Below are 22557 nucleotides of genomic sequence, written 5' to 3' on the forward strand. Positions count from 1 at the left end.
GATGTGCCTGCACCAAAGCCATCGGTTTGATGTTTAATTCTTTGGTAGAATTTCCGGACTTCATTCTGACTCCTGTACATCTCAATTCGCTCACACTCACGTATTTCCATTTCATTTTTCTTTCTGCGGAATAGACGTTTCTCCTCTCTCCTTTTCTCCCCATACCTCTCCTTCATCTGGCGCGTTACTACTGATTGCAGGGTTGCTCTATATGCCGCATTCTTGGCTTCAGTAGCATCTCGACACTCTTGGTCGTACCATGGGTTTCTTGGAGGAGGCTTCCGCTACCCAAGCACGGATTTCGCGGCATTTTCCATGGAGTGGGCAATAATTTGTCACTGCGCCATTATATCATCAGAACAAGGAGTGCTGCTGCATCCTGCTACTCTCTTTCACGTTTTCACTCTTGTTTCTGTCGCTTAAATTGCGAAAAACACCTAATCTCCGGAATTCCAACTTCACTATACCATCATCTACAATAACTCTTAATCGTTACCTGTCGTTTCAATTTTACTGAGTCGACGTGCTGATTCATCCTGCCGACGACACATCTGCATCTCGCGTAATCTTCTCCAGCAGGATATCAGGATGACACGATAAGCTGTCTCCTTGTCTGAAACCTCGTTTGGTATTGAATGGTTCCGAGAGATCTTTCCTATTATTACTGAGGAACGTGTATCAGCAAGCGTCCAAACTCAGACATGGCATGAAATACCTTTGAACGTATAGGGCTATCGAAAGCGGCTTTGTAGTTAACAAAGAGATGGTAGGTGTTGATTTCTCATTCTCGGGTATTTTCCAGGATTTGGCGCAGTGTGAATATCTGGTCCATGGTGGATTTACCAGGTCTAAAGCCGCATTGATAGGCCACAATTGACTCATTGACCTCATTGACTTTAGTTTTTAATCTTTCACAAAGTACACCCGAGAGTATCTTGTATGTGATGGGGAGGAAACTTATTCCTCTGTAGTGTACGGGACATAGTATGCTGAAGTTCCAATCATCGGGTATGCGTTCTTCTAGCCAGATCATTCAGACAAGCTGATGCATACGCCTTATGAGCGCCTCTTTTCTGGTCTTAAATAGTTCAGCGGGCAACTCGTGGGCTCCTGCTGTCTTGTTGTTCTTCAGTCGGGTCACAGCTACTTGAACCTGCTTCTGACTAGGAGGTAAACAGATCAGGGATTAGTTCTGTGGTATCCTCTTCGCCGCCTCGTCGGACTCTAGCAGCTGGGTAAAATGTTCTTTCCATATTCTCAGCACACTATTTGTATAAGTTACCAGATTTTATTTTTTGCAGGAGGATGTGCCTGTACCAAAGCCATCGGTTTGATGTTTGATTCTTTGGGCGAATTTCCGGACTTTATTCTGACTCCTGTACACACTCCTCCTCCTCCGCTCACACTCACACTCACTCACGACTATCCATTTCCTTGTTCTTTTGGCGGAATAAACGTTTCTCCTCTCTCCCGATACCGCTCGTTTATTTGGCGCGTTGCTACTGATTGCATGGTTACTGCCGCATATTTGGCTTCAGAAGCATCTTCTTCGCCGCCAACGTCGGACACAAGCAGTTGGGTAAAATGTTCTTTCCATATGCTCAGCATGTTATCTGTGTCAGTTACCAGATTTCCTTATTTGTCTCTGCAGGAGGATGTGCCTGCACCAAAGCCATCGGTTTGATGTTTAATTCTTTGGTAGAATTTCCGAACTTCATTCTGACTCATTTACATCTCAATTCGCTCTCACTCTCGTCTTTCCATTTCCTTTTAATACCCACCACCGAAGGATGGGGGTATATTCATTTTATCATTCCGTTTGCAACACATCGAAATATCCATTTCCGATCCTAAAGTATATACATTCTCGATCAGCGTAAAAATAAGACCATCTAGCCATGCATGTCCGTCTGTCTGTCTGTCTCTCTGTTGAAATTACGCTACAGTCTTTAAAAATAGAGATATTGAGCTGCAACTTTGCACAGATTCTTTTTTAAGTTCGAAGATGGGCTATATCGGACTATATCTTGATATAGCCCCCATATAGATCGATCCGCCGATTTAGGGTCCTAGGCCCATAAAAGCCACATTTATTAACCGATTTTGCTGAAATTCGGGACAAAGAGTTGTGCTAGGCCTATCGACATCCTTCCTTAATTTGGTCTTGATCGGTTCAGATTTGGATATATCTGTCCAATTTCGCCGAAATTTTGGACAGTGACATCCCTCTTCAATTTGGCCCAGATCGGTTCAGATTTAGATATAGACCGATCTAAAGTCTTAACCCCATAAAAGGCATATTTATAATCCGATTTCGCTGAAATTTAACGCAGTGACTTATGTTGGGCTTTTCGACATCCGTATCGTATATGGTTCAGATCGGTTTATATTTGGATATGGCTACCAAAAAGATCAATATTTGTTCTACAAAATAGTAGACCTCTCAATATCCGTGTTGAATTTAATCCAAATCGGACCATATTTCGATAAAGTTCCTATGGGGGCATAAATTAAGCATTTTTCACCGGATTATGACGAAAGGTAGTTTACATATATGCCCGAGGTAGTAGGTACCCAAAGTTCGGCTCGGCCGAACTTAACGCCTTTTTACTTGTTCTTTTTGCGGAATAGATGTTTCTCCTCTCTTCTTTTCTCGTGATACCTCTCCTTCATCTGGCGCGTTGCTACTGATTGCAGGGTTGCTCTATATGCCGCATTCTTGGTTTCACGACACTCTTGGCCGTACCATGGTTTCTAGGAGCAGGCTTCCGGTACCCAAGTACGGACTACGCGGCATTTTCCATGGAGTGGGCAATAGTTTGCCACAGCACCATTATATCATCGAACAAGGAGTGCTTTCATCAAGCAGTTGGGTCAGTCGAGTGAAGTATGTCGCTGCCATTTGTTGTGTTTGCAGCTTTTCAATGTCCAGCTTCCGTGCAGTGTCAAATCGTACTTTCCTCGCCATGTTCAAACGGGTGCGAACCTTTGCTGCAACAAGATAATGATCCGAATCTATATTCGTTCCACGGATCGATCGTACTAACACGCTGGATGAATGGCTTCCATCTATCACAACGTGATCAATTTGGTTTCTCGTGTTTTGATCGGTTGGCAATAAAATTTTTAATTGGTCAAATTTGAGTCAATATTTTTTCTGGGTGCGAGAGTGCATGTTACATAATGCCACCTTAAGGTCTGAATGTGCCATGAACTTTTTGTACAAAATCAGTCTCGGTCAAAATTTCAAAAAATAAAAACTAAAATTCGAATATCCCCGAAACGTGTGGAAATATTGTATACATCAGCGGACTTTGTTTATATGGATTTTTGAGTACTATCCAGCAATTTTGGAAATCAAAATACAAATAAAGATTTGGCAGCCCGAACAATTTTTCGAAAAGGCGAGGTGACCAACTTTAGGACTCTGGCAAGAGGTGGCCGGACCACCTTCAAAGAGTTATTTCTATCCGTTTTCAAATGGCATATTTTTTACTATTATTTTTTCTGTTGTATCCCACTGTGCGTCATCTGTTTAACTATACAACCAGACCTACTCGACTCTAACTCAAAACCTCTAGACGTACGTTAATCGCAAAATTCCTGGATCTGGATATTCACCAGAACCAAGCAGATTAAACATAGTGCACAACACTAGAAATACTTTTCTTCTGCAAATACAACACCTAGCAGCCGGCAATCGGCGATCGTCCTCCAATACATTTACTTTTGTTTTAGAAGACGCAGGAAACATTCTATTCCCCTATTTGGATCTTGAATCAAAGCTTTAGACGACAGCATTCACTTATCTACTCTAAGACACGCCCTGCGACACAAGTTTAAACGTGTTTTGTTTTGGTAGTTTTATTTTCAGATTACTAGCGTCGCTAAAGTCAATATAAGTTTTCATTACTTTCCTTTTTATACCCGCCACCGAAGGATGGGGGTATATTTATTTTGTCATTCCGTTTGCAACACATCGAAATATGCATTTCCGACCCTATAAAGTATATATATTCTTGATTGTCGTGACATTTTAAGTCGAACGAGCCATGTCCGTCCTTCCTTCCGTCCGTCCGTGTAATTGTAAATGGGCCAAATCGGTCCATGTTTTGATATAGCTGATCTTGGGTCTAGATTTCTTGAACTTTTAGAGGGCGCAATTCACGTCCGATTGACTGAAATTTTTGACGTAGTGTTTTGATATCACTTCCAACAACTGTGCTAAATATGGTCCAAATCGGTTCATAACCTGATATAGCTGCCATATAAACCGATCTTGGGTCTTGGCTTCTTGAGCTTTAAGATGGCGCAATTCTTACTATGGTCCAAATCGGTTCATAACCTGGTATAGGTGTCATATAAACCGATCTTGGATCTTGATTTCTTGAGCCGCTCGAGGGCGCAATTCTCACCCGCATTGGCTGAAATATTGCATGATGTGATTTTATATGACTTCCAAAAACTATGATGAGTATGGCGCAAATCGGTACATAACCATATATAGCTGCCATATAAACCGATCTGGGATCTTGACTTCTTGAGCCTCTAGAGAGAGCAATTATAATCCAATTTGGCTGAAATTTTGTCGATCTATAGCTTGATATAGCTCCCATATAAACCGATCTCCCGATTTTGCTTCTTGTGCCGCGAATCGGACTATAACTTAATATAGCTCCTCCTCCTCCTCCTCGTCCTCCTGCTCCGTCCTTGTTCATTATTCTTTGTTTGCCTAAAAAGAGATACTGCGCAAAGAATTCGACAGATGTGATCCATGGTTGAGGGCATATAAGATTCGGCCCGGCCGAACTTAGCACGCTCTTACTTGTTTTAATTATGATAATAGACAATAATTAACAATACATAAACTGCTTATCTTATATGTAAAAATCAATTTGTGTTTGTTTGTATGTTTGTGTGTTCCTTATAGACTCAGAAACGGCTGAACCGATTTTCTTGAAATTTTCACAGTTTGTGAATAATGACACCGTGGTGACAATAGGGTACTAAATGGGGGTCCATCCCCTCCCCAAAACACCCCCCAAATGGGAATATGGCGTTTTAATAAAATGTATTTAAACGTAGAATACGAATCTGATATCCAAATATGGGACCAAGTGTTTGGCGGGCCGCCTCTCACCAAAAACATCCCCCAAAGGGGACACATTTACGACCATAGCAATATGGGGATCAAATTAAAGGTCTTTGGAATAAAGCACCAATCTGATATATATTTGGGAAAAGTGTCTATGGGGCAACCCTACAACACCACCCAAATAGCAAGAATTTCCTGACTATTGCAATATGAGGCTCAAATAAGAGGGTTTTTACAGTAGAACACGAATCCGATATATATTTTCTAGGCCAACTCACTTAGTGGCCGCCCTTCCCCCAAAACACCCCCCAAGCCGGTCATGTTTGCCGACTATGAAAATATGGGGCTCAAATTAAAGGTATTTGGGATTAGACCACGTATCTAATATTAACATTAGAGGCCAACTGTCTTGGGGACGTCCCACCACCATAACAACCCCGAAATAGGACATTTGCTCACCAAGACAATTTGGGTCTTAAAGGGATTTATATTTTTTAGGGTCAATAGCCCAAACCGGACATATTTGCTGACTTTTGCAATAAGGAGTTTAAATGAGATTAGAAAACGAATTTGATATCCAATTTTAAGGCCAACGGCAATATGGGGTTCAAATAAATGATATATAGATATATGAGAATGGTGCACGTTGCTGATATATTTTCCGGGCTTGGGGCCATGGGGCCATATGTTTGGGGGACGCCTCATCGAGCAAACTCCCCTTAAACTAATGACAATGTTGGGTTTAAATCAATAGCATCTGAGAGAAGATTACGATGCTGATATTTTCTTAGGGCCAAGTGTCTGGGGGACCACCTCACCCCCGAAAACACCCCTAAATCAGACATCATGAGAATGTTGGGCTGAAATAAAGTATTTTAAGAATGGAATACACCTTACATCCAAACTTAAATTCGAAGGCCAATAAAGATCATTTGGGATTCAGATAAAGACACTTATATTGTTAAACTGTTAGTCAAGCGATATACCATTTTCGTATTATGGTATTTTCCTAAAAGCTCATTAATTGTTAAAAATAGATATTCAAAGGAAAATTTTGCTCCATATAAAGTAAAAGAAGGCGTAGCGGAGCGGGCCCTGTTCAGCTAGTTTTTAATAAGATTCACATTTACATATAGCACCCATATATCGCCCTATTTTCACTTATAAAGCCTTTGTTAACCCTTTCATTTGCCGATCTCAAAATTTTGCACAATATGCCACTGCCACAATGTTTTGGTGAAATCGGATGAGAATTGGAGACAACTCCCAATAAAAGTATCATCCGGTTTTCACTTATAAGGTCATACAATTTACGACCGATCTGCACAAAATGTTGTGAGAATTTATTATTTACCTATTGCTGCTATTATAGGGTAAGTGCACAAATAGTCGGCAGTTTAAGGATTTTGCCTTTTTCACTCCGTCCTCCTGCCGGGTACAAATGTTCAATTCAATTGAAATTTGATTTTTACAATTCGAAATTTTGCTTTGTTATTTGATGTATTGACCAAAAATTATAATTTATTTGATTACATTTGTGAAATTTCTAATTTAAAAAAAAAGTGATTTTTCACCAGTAGTTGGCACTGTTTCCAATGTTCGGCATGACATGTTCCCTAAAGTCGGCATATAGTATTTTGTTAAAGAAAATATTAATTATTAAAGAAAATTACCGATGCATTTATTTTAAACCCGTTCTTTTTTATACCCTCCACCATAAGGTATACTAATTTCGTCATTCTGATTGTAACTACTCGAAATATTCGTCTGAGACCCCATAAAGTATATATATCTGTAATCGTCGTGAAATTTTATGTCGATCTAGCCATGTCCGTCCGTCTGTCCGTCCGTCCGTCTGTCTGTCGAAAGCACGCTAACTTCCGAAGGAGTAAAGCTAGCCGCTTGAAATTTTGAACAAATACTTCCTATTAGTGTAGGTCGGTTGGTGTTGTAAATGGGTCATATCGGTCCATGTTTTGATATAGCTGCCATATAAACCGATCTTGGGTCTTGACTTCTTAAGCCTCTAGAGTGCGCAATTCTTATCCGATTGGAATGAAATTTTGCACGACGTGTTTTGTTATAATATCCAACAACTGTGCCAAGTATAGTTCAAATCGGTCCATAACCTGATATAGCTGCCATATAAACCGATCTTGGGTCTTGACTTCTTGAGCCTCTAGCGTGCGCAATGCTTATCCGATCAGAATGAAATTTTGCACGACGTGTTTTGTTATTATATCCAACAAATGTATCAAGTATGGTTCAAATCGGTCCATAACCTGATATAGCTGCCATATAAACCGACCTGGGGTCTTGACTTCTTGAGCCTCTAGAGGGCGCAATTCTTATCCGATTGGAATGAAATTTTGCACGACGTGTTTTGTTATGATATCCAACAACTGTGCCAAGTATGGTTCAAACCATAACCTGATATAGCTGTCATATAAACCGACCTGGGGTCTTGACTTCTTGAGCCTCTAGAGGGCGCAATTCTTATCCGATTGGAATGAAATTTTGCACGACGTGTTTTGTTATAATATCCAACAACTGTGCCGAGTATGGTTCAAACCAGTTTGGTTGAAATTTCGCAAGACGTTTTTTATTGTTACTTTCAACAACTATGTCAAATAAAGTACAAGTCGGTTCATAACCTGATTTAGCTGCCATATAAACCGATCTGGGATCTTGACTTCTTGAGCCTCTAGAGGTCGCAATTATTATCCGATTTGCCTGAAATTTTGTACTATGGATTCTCTCATGACCTTTAACATACGTGTTTATTATGGTCTGAATCGGTCTATAGTCCGATATAGCTCCCTATATAAATCGATCTCTCTATTTTACTTCTTGAGCCCACAAAGAGCGCAATTCTTAATCGAATTGGCTGACATTTTACACAGGTCTCCAACATATATAATTTAATTGTGGTCCAAACCGGACCATATCTTAATATCGCTCTAATAGCAGAGCAAATCTTTTCTTATATCCTTTTTTGCCCAAGGAGAGATGACGGGAGAAGAACTCGACAAATGCGATCCATGGTGGAGGGTATATAAGATTCGGCCCGGCCGAACTTAGCACGCTTTTACTTGTTATTTACTCACATATTTAACGCGAGAAAACAAGGAAAAACAAAAAAATTAATTCATAAGCTCGCCCGAGCTAAAAATTAGATACCCACAACCATAGGCATATTTCTCATCTGGAGATAGGTATGTATAAAAGCTATGTTCAACTAAGATTTGGTGTGGTCCGTATTAGGAAAGCATGTATAAAGGTCAATATTACCCAACAGTCCGAATTTCAGGGAAATCGGTTAAAAAATAAGGCAATTATGAGGCCATGAAGCTCAATCGAGAGGTATATTTATATAGAAATTTTGTCCAAATACGGTGTCCATATTTTGTCCAATATATAGGTATCAACTCAGTTATGCAAAATTTTGCGAAATTGGTTAAAAAATTCGCCTTTTAAATACTTAAAACCTTAAATTACGAAATCGATCTATGCGGCAGCTTTATCAAAATCTGATACGATTTATACCATTCTGTAAAATATATTTTCTGAGATGAAAACGGTAAATAGGATATAAGGGGGTTGTGTAAAGAATAACTGAACCCCACAATGGGTAAAGAAATAATCTGTACCAAGTTTCAACTCTTTATATTAATAGGCTTTTGCGTGATTATATCAGTGTAGAGATGTATTTTCGAATTGTCTCGGCAGGATTCGAACTCGGAGGTTGAAATTCATAGGCGGACAAGTAACTTCTGTGCCACGGAGGTCTTCAACTTAGTACAGATAACTATTTCGTCCATAGGCAGGGTAACTACGAAAATAGGCTTAATCGAACAATACATTGGTATATCTTCCTCATATACGCTCAGCCAATTCGATTTCAGAATAATCCAATTTTTAATGTTAGGGACCATTCAAAATTGGCAGCATCGAATTAAACAATACAAAAAAAATATTTTTTTTAATAATTTTTATGACTTAAATGTTGTCTTGATTGTCCTTTGCCATTAACAGTTATTTGTGATTAAAACAATTTACATATGCCAACGGTCTTTTTAGAAAGTCGATACTTCCACTAATTTTTTCTTAAGAACAGGCACTACGCACTTGTTGATGGCACCCTCTCACTTAAACGGAACTTCTGCCGTAATTCGTAATCTCAGCTCAAATATTTTTGTTTACAAAGAAAACCGGGGGTATTATTGATGTTTATTGATAATTTTATAAATAAAAAGTTTTACATATTCTTAGTTATTTGAGTTTAAAAAAACAAAAGTGCCGACATCTAGTACCCTTACCCTATACCCATCCTTCTGAGCACCTCTATCAAATTTAATCAAAATTGAATACATTTCTGCTTTAAGTTTTTGCACACATACTCTTATTGATGTAGGTCGTTGGGGATTTTAAATTTGATTCGAAATCGGTCCATATTTGGATATAGCTCCCATCAAGAACGCCCACATTTTTTCAAAATCGAAAATTGCCAAAATTCTTGTTATTTTGAGATTAGTAATGATACCCCAATTTTTCTTTTGAAAATTGTGGTAGCAATTTGGTGCAGGAACTGACACATCGGCGATGACATTTTGTCATAAAGTCAGAGCTGAATTTTAAACCGATTGCTAACACAGTGCAAATATCTCTTGGAAGTTATTGGGTTCCCCAAAAAGTAATTGCGGATTTTTCATATAGTCGGCGTTGACAAATTTTTTCACAGCTTGTGACTCTGTAATTGCATTCTTTCTTCTGTCAGTTGTCAGCTGTTACTTTTAGCTTGCTTTAGAAAAAAAATGTAAAAAAAGTATATTTGATTAAAGTTCATTCTAAGTTTTATTAAAAATGCATTTACTTTCTTTTAAAAAATCCGCAATTACTTTTTGGGCAACCCAATATATTAATTGCTTCGAACTCTATACAAAGGCAACGGCTCTTGATGCTGCTCCGTGTGCCCAGGTTCACATTAACGACGAAAAATACTCAAAAATAGAGCATGTATTCCAAATTTCAGAGCTGTAGCTCAATCCGTAGAAAAGGTGCCATTTGTACGTTTTAGTACCAAAAATGCGTATATCAACAAAACCTCCTAGTCGTCCGTTAAATACTACCAAGATGTGCCTATACCCAAAATTTCAGATCTGTAGCTCAATCTATAAAGAAAGTACTAAATAGTACCAGTTACAGCACTTAAGTACTTTTTATTCCACTCCTGGTACGATTTCAACATTTCATATTTGGTACAACTTATCGTATATTTTATATTTTTAGCATTTTTTTTTTAATTTTACCCTTCTCCGTTCAGTAACGTAAGTAAGCTATTTGGTACTTTTGGTACCAAAATGTATGATTTGTTAAAAGTTACTTAGTCGGCCAACATATATTTCTTAGGAGAATCTACATGCTAAAATTTTAGAGCTCTAGTTAAATCCGTAAAGAAAGAAATGGTACCAAATACGGTATTAAACGTACGTTACATCCGTTTCCATTACTATTTTTCATATTTTTCTATCTACCCCCTTTATTTCGCAACAACAATCATTAAAGCCAAATTTCGAAGTTCTAACTCTACCCGTTCGCCCTATGCAAAGTTCACCTATTTCGTACCTTTTCTGTTTCTAAATATCCAAAAACTATTTTGTCATCCCAATTTAGGTTGACATAGTGTACTTAAATTTCAAAATTCAAAGCTTTAGCTCAATTAACAATAAACAAACGTACCATTTTTCCCACTTCTGGTACTATTTTGGGACATTTTTGTCACCATATCTTATTTTTTCAAGACGCTCTTCAATTAGAGCACAATGTCATAACTATAGCCCTATCGGTTCGCGCTGGGAAAAATTTCGTACTTCTTGGTACCTAAACGTACTGAACATCACAAAAACTCGTCTTATCGCGCACCTGCGAGGTTTGGGACCGAGTGCCCCTCCTGACTACGTCCCCCGCACCCATATAAAATGATTCTTCGTTTTCACTTCTTGAGCTAGGGGCTCAATTGTTATATGATTGGGCTGAAATTTTGGATGGATATATATATATATATATATATATATATATATATACATATATATATATATATATATATATATAGCTCCCATATAAACCGACGTACAGATTTGACATTTTGAACCTTTGGAAGCCCTAACTTTTATCAGAAATGGCTGAAATTTTGCAATAGTGTAGTGTTCTGTTACGACTTCCAACATCCAATATGCTTGCTTTTGGCTCAAGCAGTTTACTTTAATACACATCCCACCCAATCTTTCTAAATATGTCTACTATACTCACTACATATTCGAGAATATCTGACAATCCCTAACTATGCGTTGTCATTTAGTTAGCTTACAGCAAACGCAAAACGTAAATTACGGTTTTTTTTTACCATTCATTTATCATTATAAATTTGAAATCATTTCTAACCTCGGATTACTAGTTTGAAAATATTCGATTAATATGGTACGACGAGATTTGTATGTGTAAGTAAATTCCCTGTCTTTGGGCATTTCTTCGTTTTTCCCAAAATAGTCTTTGTTTAGTTTGTTGTTCCCGAAGTCGATTTGTTCTGCAATGCTTATCGATTCTTAAAACACAAATAAACACAACTCTCACAGAATGGTACACTTTCTCTTGATTTTGGGAGAGACTTTTAACTACCTTTCACACATAAATATTTATTGGTGTAGGTTTATTAGTTAAGAAAGAAAGTGTTATATGTATGGTTTAATCAATGCCACAAAACGCCCATTTCAGTGTTGCCGTTCTTTGGCTTTTTCTGCCAAAAATCATTGGATGGAACTTAAATGTTAGGCTATTGGTCGCATGGAGCGGCCAAGCCCATTCTGGAAGATGCGTAACGTAGTTGTTAAATTTTGTCCATTTCATATAGGCATTTACATAACAATAGCACGCACGATAGGCTAATATTGCAATACTTGAATATTCTTCTACTGATTGCGAATATAAATATGCATCTTTTCGCTCATATCGTTTAATACGATCATTAATTCTGCGATATTTGCAATATGTGAACCTTGAATATCTAATGATAATACAAAAATATGATTAGCTTAAAATTTTGGTCGGCTAGGTGCTGATTTGGTAAGTTTTTGGAAAAAACTTTCCTGTTGTGGCAACACTGGCATATTTGAAAACTTATGGTTGTTATTGTTCCAAACTCTCTCATATTTCTTTAGGGAGTATCAGGTGTGGTCGATGGCAGAGCTACACAAATTTAAAACATGTATATAATCGTTAAGTGTTTAAGGTTGAGTTAAAGACTACGAATACAACCGAACACAAAGAGAACGATAAACTGTCAATGAAAGTGCTGGGTACAGCTCACCATTCCACATAGGTGGAGTAGGAAAATGGGTAAAAAACCAAAAATATTTGGTAACATTTGATACAATACGATATAATTAGATACAATTACATCTCAAAAATTTCCCACATATAATTTGATATAATTTTGTATAACTCGATCCCAAGTTATATACGAACTGGGATCGGCTGGGTAAATAATAGAAATGTTAACGATTTCATTCTGTTCTCACTTTTGATGACAATCGACATCGTTGAAATCAGCTGTTTTGGTTTCGAATAGAGAATAGTTATCTAAACGACGGAAAATTACTTGGTGTTTACTATTGATTATTTACAGTTAAAGTGAGTATTTTTCAGTTGATTTTTTGCAAAACACTTCAGATGCGGATTTCTTCTTAATACCTATGAAAAATATGAAAGAAACAAAACAACGCAGATGTTTTATACTAATAAATTGGTATTGATAACACTTTCCTAAGTAATTGTGCACATTTTTAATTAAAAAGTTGTTGTTTTTAAATTAAACTAAGAATTTCGGGCGAAGAGAACAATTATTTACTTTTTTATCGTTTCGTTTTTGTGTAATTGCAATAAAGCAATAATGACTACCGTTAAAGTGGAGTACGCACCTCAAACGAAATTTTCGGTTGCAGCAAAGACATTTATGTCTCCACTGGACAGTAGTTGTGTAGACCACAAAATGGCGACAAACATCGAATTATAACGTTGCACGATTTTAAGTAATTTTTGACAAATAAAGTGTATATGTACTGAAATTAAATGTTTTTATTTCCAATAACTTTATTTCATGCTGCATGGACCTATCAAACATACATTTTCATTCATAACTGCAAGGAAAAAATTGCCAATGCCTATTATGTCACCCTATTGCGTAAAGAAATTTTCATTTGAGCTGCGTACCTGCAAGCGAATTTTCCGGTAACAGTATCAGTAACGAAAATTTCGCATAAGCAGAGTATGCTGTTCAGCTTTTGGAATTATTGCGAAAAACTTTAACAAAATATCGTAATTTTTTTAAGAATAATTACTTTAAATTTTTTGTACTAATCTAATCTTATATTCATATTACACAATTGTTAATTGGTTTTAAGTCCTCCTTTTAAGCCATTAGCGTAAAAAATGCATTTATTTATTTCACATGTTTTTAGCTTATTTGTTTTTTTTCTTTGTATGGAGTTTGACAGTTGTTCACGTGAAAAGCCGAATAGAGTAGCAAATCCTTAGGATACGTCAATGCATATCACCAGAGGTGCATACTGCCCTTAACGAAGAATATGAGAATAGCATAAACTTAAGTGCAAACATTTTGTTTGTTTGTCAACAGATTTAACCATATGATTTTCGTTAATAGTTGCGGTATAACCTCGTCTGCTCTTTTAATCCCCCTTACTCCGTTATGGAGTCTACCTATCTTCGTAGAACCCCACCAGTGCAGTCATAATCCTATTGACATTTTCGTCAATGTCTTCTATGCTTGGGCAATCTAAATTAAATTGCCCAAGTCTCCTTCTGAGTAGCCTTCCGAATTTTGCCCAGTTGGTTTTCAACTTATTTCGGAAGCTTATCGGATTCGACGCTGGCGGTGCTATTCTAAACCTCATGTAGCGATGGTCAGAGAAAGAGTGTTCCATGGACACCATCCAATCCTGAACCTCATCGATTAGATTTTCCGAACATATCGTCACATCTAACACATCCTCCCTAATCCTATTAACAAAGGTAGTTAGTATTCAATATTAAGTGTTATTAGGTTGTTAGTAATCAAGAATTCTGGATTAATTAATGGAATTAATGGAGTAGAATACTACATACGCTTTTATGCAATAATATTAAACTGTGGTGTTTTTATACCCTCCACCATAAGATGGGGGGTATACTAATTTCGTCATTCTGATTGTAACTACTCGAAATATTCGTCTGAGACCCCATAAAGTATATATATTCTTGATTGTCGTGAAATTTTATGTCGATCTAGCCATGTCCGTCCGTCTGTCTGTCGAAAGCACGCTAACTTCCGAAGGAGTAGAGCTAGCGGCTTGAAATTTTGCACAAATTCTTCTAATTAGTGTAGGTCGGTTGGTATTGTAAATGGGCCATATCGGTCCATGTTCTGATATAGCTGCCATATAAACCGATCTTGGGTCTTGACTTCTTGAGCCTCTAGAGTGCGCAATTCTTATCCGATTGGGATGAAATTTTGCACGACGTGATTTGTTATGACATCCAACAACTGTGCTAAGTATGGTTCAAATTGGTCCATAACCTGATCGAGCTGCCATATAAACCGATCGTGGGTCTTGACTTGACCTTGAGCCTCTAGAGTGCGCAATTCTTATCCGATTAAAATGAAATTTTGCACGACGTGTTTTGTTATTATATCGAACAACTGTGCCAAGTATGGTTTAAATCGGTCCATAACCTGATATAGCTGCCATATACACCGATCTGGGGTTTTGACTTCTTGAGCCTCTAGAGTGCGCAATTCTTATCCGATTGGAATGAAATTTTGCACGACGTGTTTTGTTACGATATCCAATAACTGTGCTAAGTACGGTTCAAATCGGTCCATAACCTTATATAGCTGTTATATAAACCGATCTTGGGTCTTGACTTCTTGAGCCTCTAGAGGGCGCAATTCTTATTCGATTGGAATGAAATTTTGCACGACGTGTTTTGTTACGATATCCAATAACTGTGCTAAGTATGGTTCAAATCGGTCCATAACCTGATATAGCTGCCATATAAACCGATCTGGGATATTCACTTCTTGAGCCTCTAGAGGTCGCAATTATTATTTGGTTTGCCTGAAATTCTCGGATTCTCTCATGACCATCAACATACGTATTTATTATGGTCTGAATCGGTATATAGCCCGATACAGCTCCCATATAAATCGATCTCTCTATTTTACTTCTTGAGCCCACAAAGGGCGCAATTCTTATTCGAATTGGCTGACATTTTACACAGGTCTCCAACATATAATTTAATATCTTGATATCGCTCTAATAGCAGAGCAAATCTTTTCTTAATTCCTTTTTTTGCCTAAAAAGAGATGCCGGGAAAAGAACTCGACAAATGCGATCCATGGTGGAGGGTATATAAGATTCGGCCCGGCCGAACTTAGCACGCTTTTACTTGTTAAAATTTATTAAAGTTTTTAATATGAAATAACTAAAAAAACTTAAAAATTCAAAGTTTTAGTGCGTAAAGGGTTTAAAATTTTATCCAGATAACTTGTAATTTATTTTCAACCTAAATGAAATAAATGAGCAAAAACTCCAAAAACTTCCATATGTAAAGAAAGCATATATAAATAGATAGCCTTTAAAGCAATTTTTGGGCAAATTATACCAGTATCAGTATTGACATCTGGAAGATCATGTTACATGAATGAATCAAAGCTAGAGGACAGAGTGAGCCTGGGGTCTACATAGAGAATCCACGGACTGAGATCTGTTTTCGACTGCTTGCGATCACGGAGTGCGTGAGGTGGTGTGGACGTCGAGTGTGAACTTCTTTACGAACAGTAAAATGTCCATTAGGGCAACAACAATCAGGACCGTAAGGTCACAAACAGGAAGTAAGAAGGAGGTCATTATAGATTTTGGTATCACAATGGGGCACATAGGACTACGAGCTCGCTAATGCGAAATCGGTGCGTCAAGTGATATATAATTGCCCGTTTTTGCAGCCAACAGATACCGGTACTTAATTGGGGACACAATACCAGACATGAATCAACTTAGGGGAGTGGTATGGAAAACAATTGAGGATTTTGTAAGTAGCACCATAGCACAGCTCGGTTAAGTTGTTTTTGACTTCCATATAGAAAGTACGAAATAGTACCAAGAATAACAAAACATCGGAAAAATTCTTCTTGCCACCCAATATTTTACTATCCAGGTGTACCCCTAACTTAATTTTAAGTGTTTAGCTCAATTCGTAAAGACTGAGCCATTTTATATGTTTTAGTATCAAATGGTAACAAAATATACGAATTTTTAATAGATCATCAATCATATATATCTTAGTTGTACCTACATGCAAAATTTCTGACCGCTAGCACCATCTATAAAAAATTACCAAATAATACCACTTTGGTACCAAACTGTTCGAATTGTGAAAAAAACACTTAGTCGCCCATTATATATTTCTAAGTTTTATCTACATATATGCCAAATTTCAGGCCTTTAGCTCCATCTGTAAAGCAAGTACAAAATTTGAATTGATCACTTAGTCAACCATCATATATTCCCCAGTTGTACCTACAAGTCAAATTTTAGACCTCTAGTTTCTTATTCTTACTCCAAAAAATGTTACAACATTTTAATTAATCAGATTTTTCTTCAAAATTCTTTATTCCATAGATTTTTTGTACTCATACCTATTTTTAGCCATGGTAATGATAGGCACTTAAACTACCTGAAACACCCATTGTTAAGGCCCGTCAAGGGTGGGAAAGTTAAAAGACAATACCGCAAACAACCGCAACGGAATTCTATATTTTATTTTTCTTTATTTTATCGACCGATAGGTTGACATAACAAAGATATATGCTATATGATCAATTTTGACCACTCTCCCCTCTCTCTGTTCGTGTTGGCGTCTCCATTCAGTTGATCCAATTGTAAACAGCCAATAGATGGTGCTAAATTAAATGCTAGTGCTACTCGTTTGGAGTGGTTTAACGCCTGTAACATTGATCATCATGTGGTAGTTGTCTATAAATGACTATATGACTACCTATTAAATAGTCATCATTTAGTCTTTTTTAAAATCAAATTAAATTGCCATATTAAACGAACTAATTTGCCGGTCTATATATTTTTGAACAAAAAAGTGTTGCCCAGTAACACGTCGTTTGCAGTTGTATAGGAAAAGAAAGTCCCTTATCGATGAACTAAAAATGGTGGCAACCTTGAAGTTAGGGTTTACATCTCCTCCTATCACGCTGAACGTCATAATTTTGGGGGCATGGCGGCCTATATTTATTTGTGTACCAAAATTTATTAAATCACACAGCATGGCGGCCTACATTTATTTGTGTCCCCAAATTTATGAAATCACACAGTTTTTTGTTAGGTTTTGGGGCGTGTTAAGGGCAAGGACGAACCTATGCGTTCTTAACTTGTCTATAATTTGTGTAGGTCATCGGCTTTCCCCGACAAACGCTATTTAAGAGGTCGGAATAATAGGGATAGAGACTCCCTAAATTGGTCTCGGGGTTTCGCTTCACAGGCTATCCCATGCCTAAAAGAATTAGGGCCAACAATAAGAAGATGGGTGCAAGAACCTTTGCTAATGCAGCTAGGGACAGATTGGTGATGGCAGTTGTCGACAAGGGAGAAGAACAGGGCTACATACCTAGGTATAATTGGAGTGAGATAGTCAATGGACTCTCATCAGTATACTCCGATGTCCTTGTGGAATTTCCTGGTTCTCCTCCAGTTTGTGACAATGCAGGCTGGTATCGGGGCCGATACAGACTAATTGCTTTCGGAAATCAAAGCTCAATTGAAAATTTTCGTTGTACGCTAAAAAAGATTGATGAGATCTGGCCAGGTGCAGCACTAGATTTAGTCCATTCCTTCTCGACCAATGGAGCATGCTTGGATACCAAGGATTCCTCAGTTCCTGAATTGATACTTGGAAGACTTAGGGAATGTAATCCCAATCTTTCAACCACCGTCATCCAGGTTCAAGGTGAGCGCCAGCGGGGAAGTAAGGAACAGGCAGGAGATACTAGATATTTTCTTTGTATCGGAAGATATAAGTGGAAGAATATGCGACTGGGATGTGTTGGATGACCGCAGCTTCTCTGATCATCGTTATATTAGTTTCAGCCTTGGAGAAAATTCTGCAGAAGTGCTCCTTCGCCTAAAAAGAAGAAAGGCGGATTGGGATAAATTTCGGAACGAATTCTGTACGTCTATCACTTCTAGACCAGAAAAGAAAGTGGAAACTACGGAGGACATAGACATAATGGTCAAGCGGATCACGAAGGTGCTGAATGACTCGCTTGTGTCAGCATGTCCTAGAGCCAAGCCAACGGGCAAACAGTGACCGCCATGGCGGACCCCAGAGCTGGCTGGTCTAAGGATGGACTGCAGAAAACTCTTCAACAGAGCAAAAGCCACAAGATCACCACACGATTGGGGCATCTATAAGGCTGAGTTAAGAAAATACTTAACTCAGCCTTGTCACTGGTATGCATTCTTCGGAGGCTATTAGGGAAATAGTGTTTGAGTCGAAAATTCTTTGGGCGATAAGTTTTGACTCCTTTAAGTCGCCAGGTCCTGATGATGTATCACTGGTTGAATAACAAGCTGTGCCCAACTGACTGGTTCCCTGGCTTAGGGAGATATACTCTGTTTGTATCAGAATGTCATATACACATGTGGGATGGAGAGACACGAAGGTAATTTTCATTCCGAAAGCAGGAAAACCTTACCAAACCAAAGCGAAAGATTTTCGACCTGTTAGTCTATCATCCTTTATGCTGAAGACTCTTGAGAGGTTGATAAAAACATATTTTAGGGCTCCTTGGAGATCGCCTGTCGCGGCAGCAGCATGCATATAGTAAAGGCAAATCCACTGAAAAAGCCCTTCACGATCTAGTCGGCTACATAGAGGGTTCTCTCGCTGTCAAGGAATATACAATGGTGGCATTTCTAGGCATTGAAGATGCTTTCAATAATGTAAAACCGACGTCAATCATGAATGAGTTGGGGTTTCTAGGCATCAACTATACGGTAAGAAAATCTATTAATAACTTGCTTACTAAAAAATCTAAAGAGATGGGTCAGCAGAGGAACGTCTCAAGGAGGTGTACTGTCTCCTCTACTTTGGAATGCAGCCATTAACAATATATATAATTGTCTCTGGAAGTAAAGGGCGTAAAAGGGTAGTGTATGCTGATGACGGCGGCAATTGCGGTTAGGGGAAAGTTTCCCAGCACTGTAAGAGATATACCTAGGGAAGCTCTACGTGCAACAGCAAAGTGCAAAACAGAAGTAGTTCTATTCGGCAGGAGATACAAATTGCCCACAGTGGAACCTGTCTCCTTGGGAGGAGAGAATGTTCCATTTACAGAAAGCGCAAAATTCCTGGGTGTTTTGCTGGACAGGAAATTTAACTTCAAATCCAAGGTTTTGGAAAGGGCAAGAAAGGCAACTCTTGTCCTATACACCTGCAAAAGAGCCATTGTCAAAAATTGGGCATTTAAACCGTGTCTCATGAACTGGGTATATACTACAGTTGTCAGACCTTTAATGCTATATGGTGTTGTGGTCTGGTGGGCGGTGCTTCAAAAATCCACCTACTGCCCAATACTTAACCGGATCCAAAGGAAGGCTTGTTTGTGCATCACGGCCACATTGCGGACAACACCATCTGATGCACTGAATTTAATGCAACATCTTATGCCTCTGGAAATTGTGGCTAGGCAAATTGCAGCGACCACTGCCGTGAGGTTAAGGAAGCTTTCTCATTGGTCATGTGGCAGCTACAGACACTGTGTTATCTTTGATACAATCTTCGATGTTCCAGGCAGTGTGGATTACACCCTATCTGAGCCGCTGTTTGATAAAAAGTACTCTACCACCATTCCTGATAGAGCCGATTGGAACTACGATATCTCTGGTAACAGAAGTGACATAGACTTCTATATGGATGGTTCCAAACTAAATGACCATGTGGGCATTGGAGTGTACTGTAAACATCTAGAACTGGTCATATCGAAATGTTTTCCCGACCACTGCAGTGTATATCAAGCGGAGATCCTTGCAATTAAGGAAGTGGTGGAATGGCTAAAATATAATGTCATTGCGACGATTGGCATTAATATCTTCTCAGACAGCCAGGCAGCCATTAAATCCTTGGAGAACGTATTTCTGAATACAAAAACCGTCCTCGTCTTTGCCAAATCTCTCAACAAGATGGCTGAACAGTTCGAAATTCACCTGTTCTGGGTGCCGGGCCACAAAGATATCCCAGGGAATTGTAAAGCGGACGAGCTTGTGAGACTAGGAACTACTCTACACATTCCAGGGTTACTGGAATCTGTGGGTATGCCTCTAGCGACATGTAAGCTAAGTTTTCAGGACCAGGCCCGAAGGACAACGAATGAAAGATGGTCACAAATAGGAGGCTGTGAGCATTCCAAAACTGTGTGGCCTTAACTAGACTTGAAGAGGCCTACTGATTTGCTGTCACTGGGTAGAACAGACGTCTCAGTCATTGTGTCCGTCATGACAGGTCACTCTCTAATCGAAAAACATGCTGACGGACTGAAGGTTGCCATCAATGACTTTTGCAGAAGCTGTGAGGACATCGAAGAAGAAGAGACTATAGAACACCTTTTATGTGTGTGTCCCGCACTGGCAGCCAGAAGGTGTTTAATTTTAGGTTCTCATTTCTTTAAGAACCTGTCTGATTTTGCGAATGTGAACATTCGCAAGTTGTTGGGCTTTTTAAAGCTACCTGGATGGTTCAACGGTAGGAACTAGAAGGCATCTTCCTTCTTCTGTTCCTGTGGTATCGCAATGGACGAAAACATCTAAGTGAGTCAGATGGCAGACTGCCACTCAAACCTAATTTAACCTATAACTTCTAGACCAGAAAAGGAAGTGGAAACTGCGAAGGACAAGACGTAATGGTCAAGCGGATCGCGAAGACGCTGCATGATTCGCTTGCGTCAGCATGTCCTAATGCCAAGCCAAGGGGCTAACAGCGACCACCGCGGTGGAGCCCAGAACTGGTTGTCTAAAGGTCTGCAGAAAACTCCTCAACAGGGCGAAAGCCAAAAGGGCACCACAAGATTGGGTCGTCCACAAAGGCGAGCTGAGAAAGGCTCAGAACAAATCCAGGGTGGAATTTTGCACCACCGTGGAGGATGTATCTAAGGCCTCCAAGGATAAGAAAGATCCTATCCTCGGGAAGTAATACGGTGGGATTCATTCAGAAGTCGGAAAATGTATAGACAGTGATGTTCTCCAATGAACAACGTGACGACAGAAGAGGTTGGCGCTGGAAATGATTCGTTTGAGGTTATTGGGCAAATTGTGTCTGAGCCGAAAATCCTTTGGGCGACAAAGAGTCTCGACTATGTCCCTAGCGACATTAAATTTAAGTTTTCAATATCAGGCCCGAAGCTCAACGGATGACAGATGGTCACAATTTTGTGGACTGTGGGCATACCAAAAAGATGTGGCCTGGTCGAGAATTCAAGAGGTCTACCGCTTTACTGTCACTGGCTAGAACGGACGTCTCAGTCATTGTGTCCATCTTGACAGGTCACTGTCTGATAGGAAAACATTCTGACAGACTAAAGGTGAGGACTTCGAAGAAGAAGAGACTATAGAACATCTGCTATGTGTGTGTCCCGCACTACCAGTCAGAAGGAGTTCCCCTTTAGGTTCACATTTTATTTATTTATTTATTCATTCATTTGTTATTCATGCACAACAAGACAACAAATCTTATAAATTACAGTACATGATTTTAGGTAAAGACACATATCCGTCTTAATGAATCAAATTAAATAAATTTGAAAGATTATAAAAAGTTAAATTCGTTGGAAGTCTCTCTCTACATCCGAACTATGCGAACGAGCTCCTAAGAGAGGTGTAAAGAGAAAGTGCTCTTAAGAAATTTTCCTACAGTTCGGCTGAGCGAACAAGGAGAAGTTGTAGGGGAATTTCCGCGAAAGGGAAGCTGGCGAACAAGCTCCATAGCAAGTTGTAGGAAAACTATAAGAGCTACCCTTTCTACGTCCAGCTGTGTGAACCAGCTCAAAGAAGGGGCTAGAGAAAGGTTCACAATAAGTAAGAAGAAAAGCAAAAGATTTATAACAAGCCCTATGTAAATTTAAACTAAACAAAAGCAGAATGAATTTAAAAGTTATAAACATGTTGAAGCAAAATGTAAATTGCGTTGCGACGAATGCTGCCGATATAAAACTGTCTCACAGGCATCAAACTCCGTTTTCGGAAGGGTACAAGAAGGAACAGTTAAAGACGACGCCAAGAGAATTTTTCTGATTTAGCGGATGTGAACATTCTCAAGTTATTGGGCTTTTTAAAGCGATCTTGATAGTT

General features: G+C 38.8%; 2 protein-coding genes across 10 annotated transcripts in view; one reads left to right on the forward strand and one right to left on the reverse strand.

Moving 5' to 3' along the window:
• The window catches only part of LOC106091734 (protein lethal(2)essential for life), a 71945-nt gene extending 65333 nt beyond the window's left edge, over nt 1-6612 (reverse strand). The window contains exon 1 of the mRNA XM_013258373.2: nt 6450-6612. The gene's annotated coding sequence lies outside the window, so the exon portion shown is untranslated. The remainder of the gene's footprint in view (nt 1-6449) is intronic.
• LOC106091731 (sulfotransferase 1 family member D1) overlaps nt 1-22557 on the forward strand; it is a 236511-nt gene that overhangs the window by 186885 nt on the left and 27069 nt on the right. The gene's annotated exons all lie outside the window — the stretch shown is intronic.

The sequence above is a fragment of the Stomoxys calcitrans genome, chromosome 5, assembly GCF_963082655.1.
Source record: "Stomoxys calcitrans chromosome 5, idStoCalc2.1, whole genome shotgun sequence".
NCBI lineage: Eukaryota > Metazoa > Arthropoda > Insecta > Diptera > Muscidae > Stomoxys > Stomoxys calcitrans.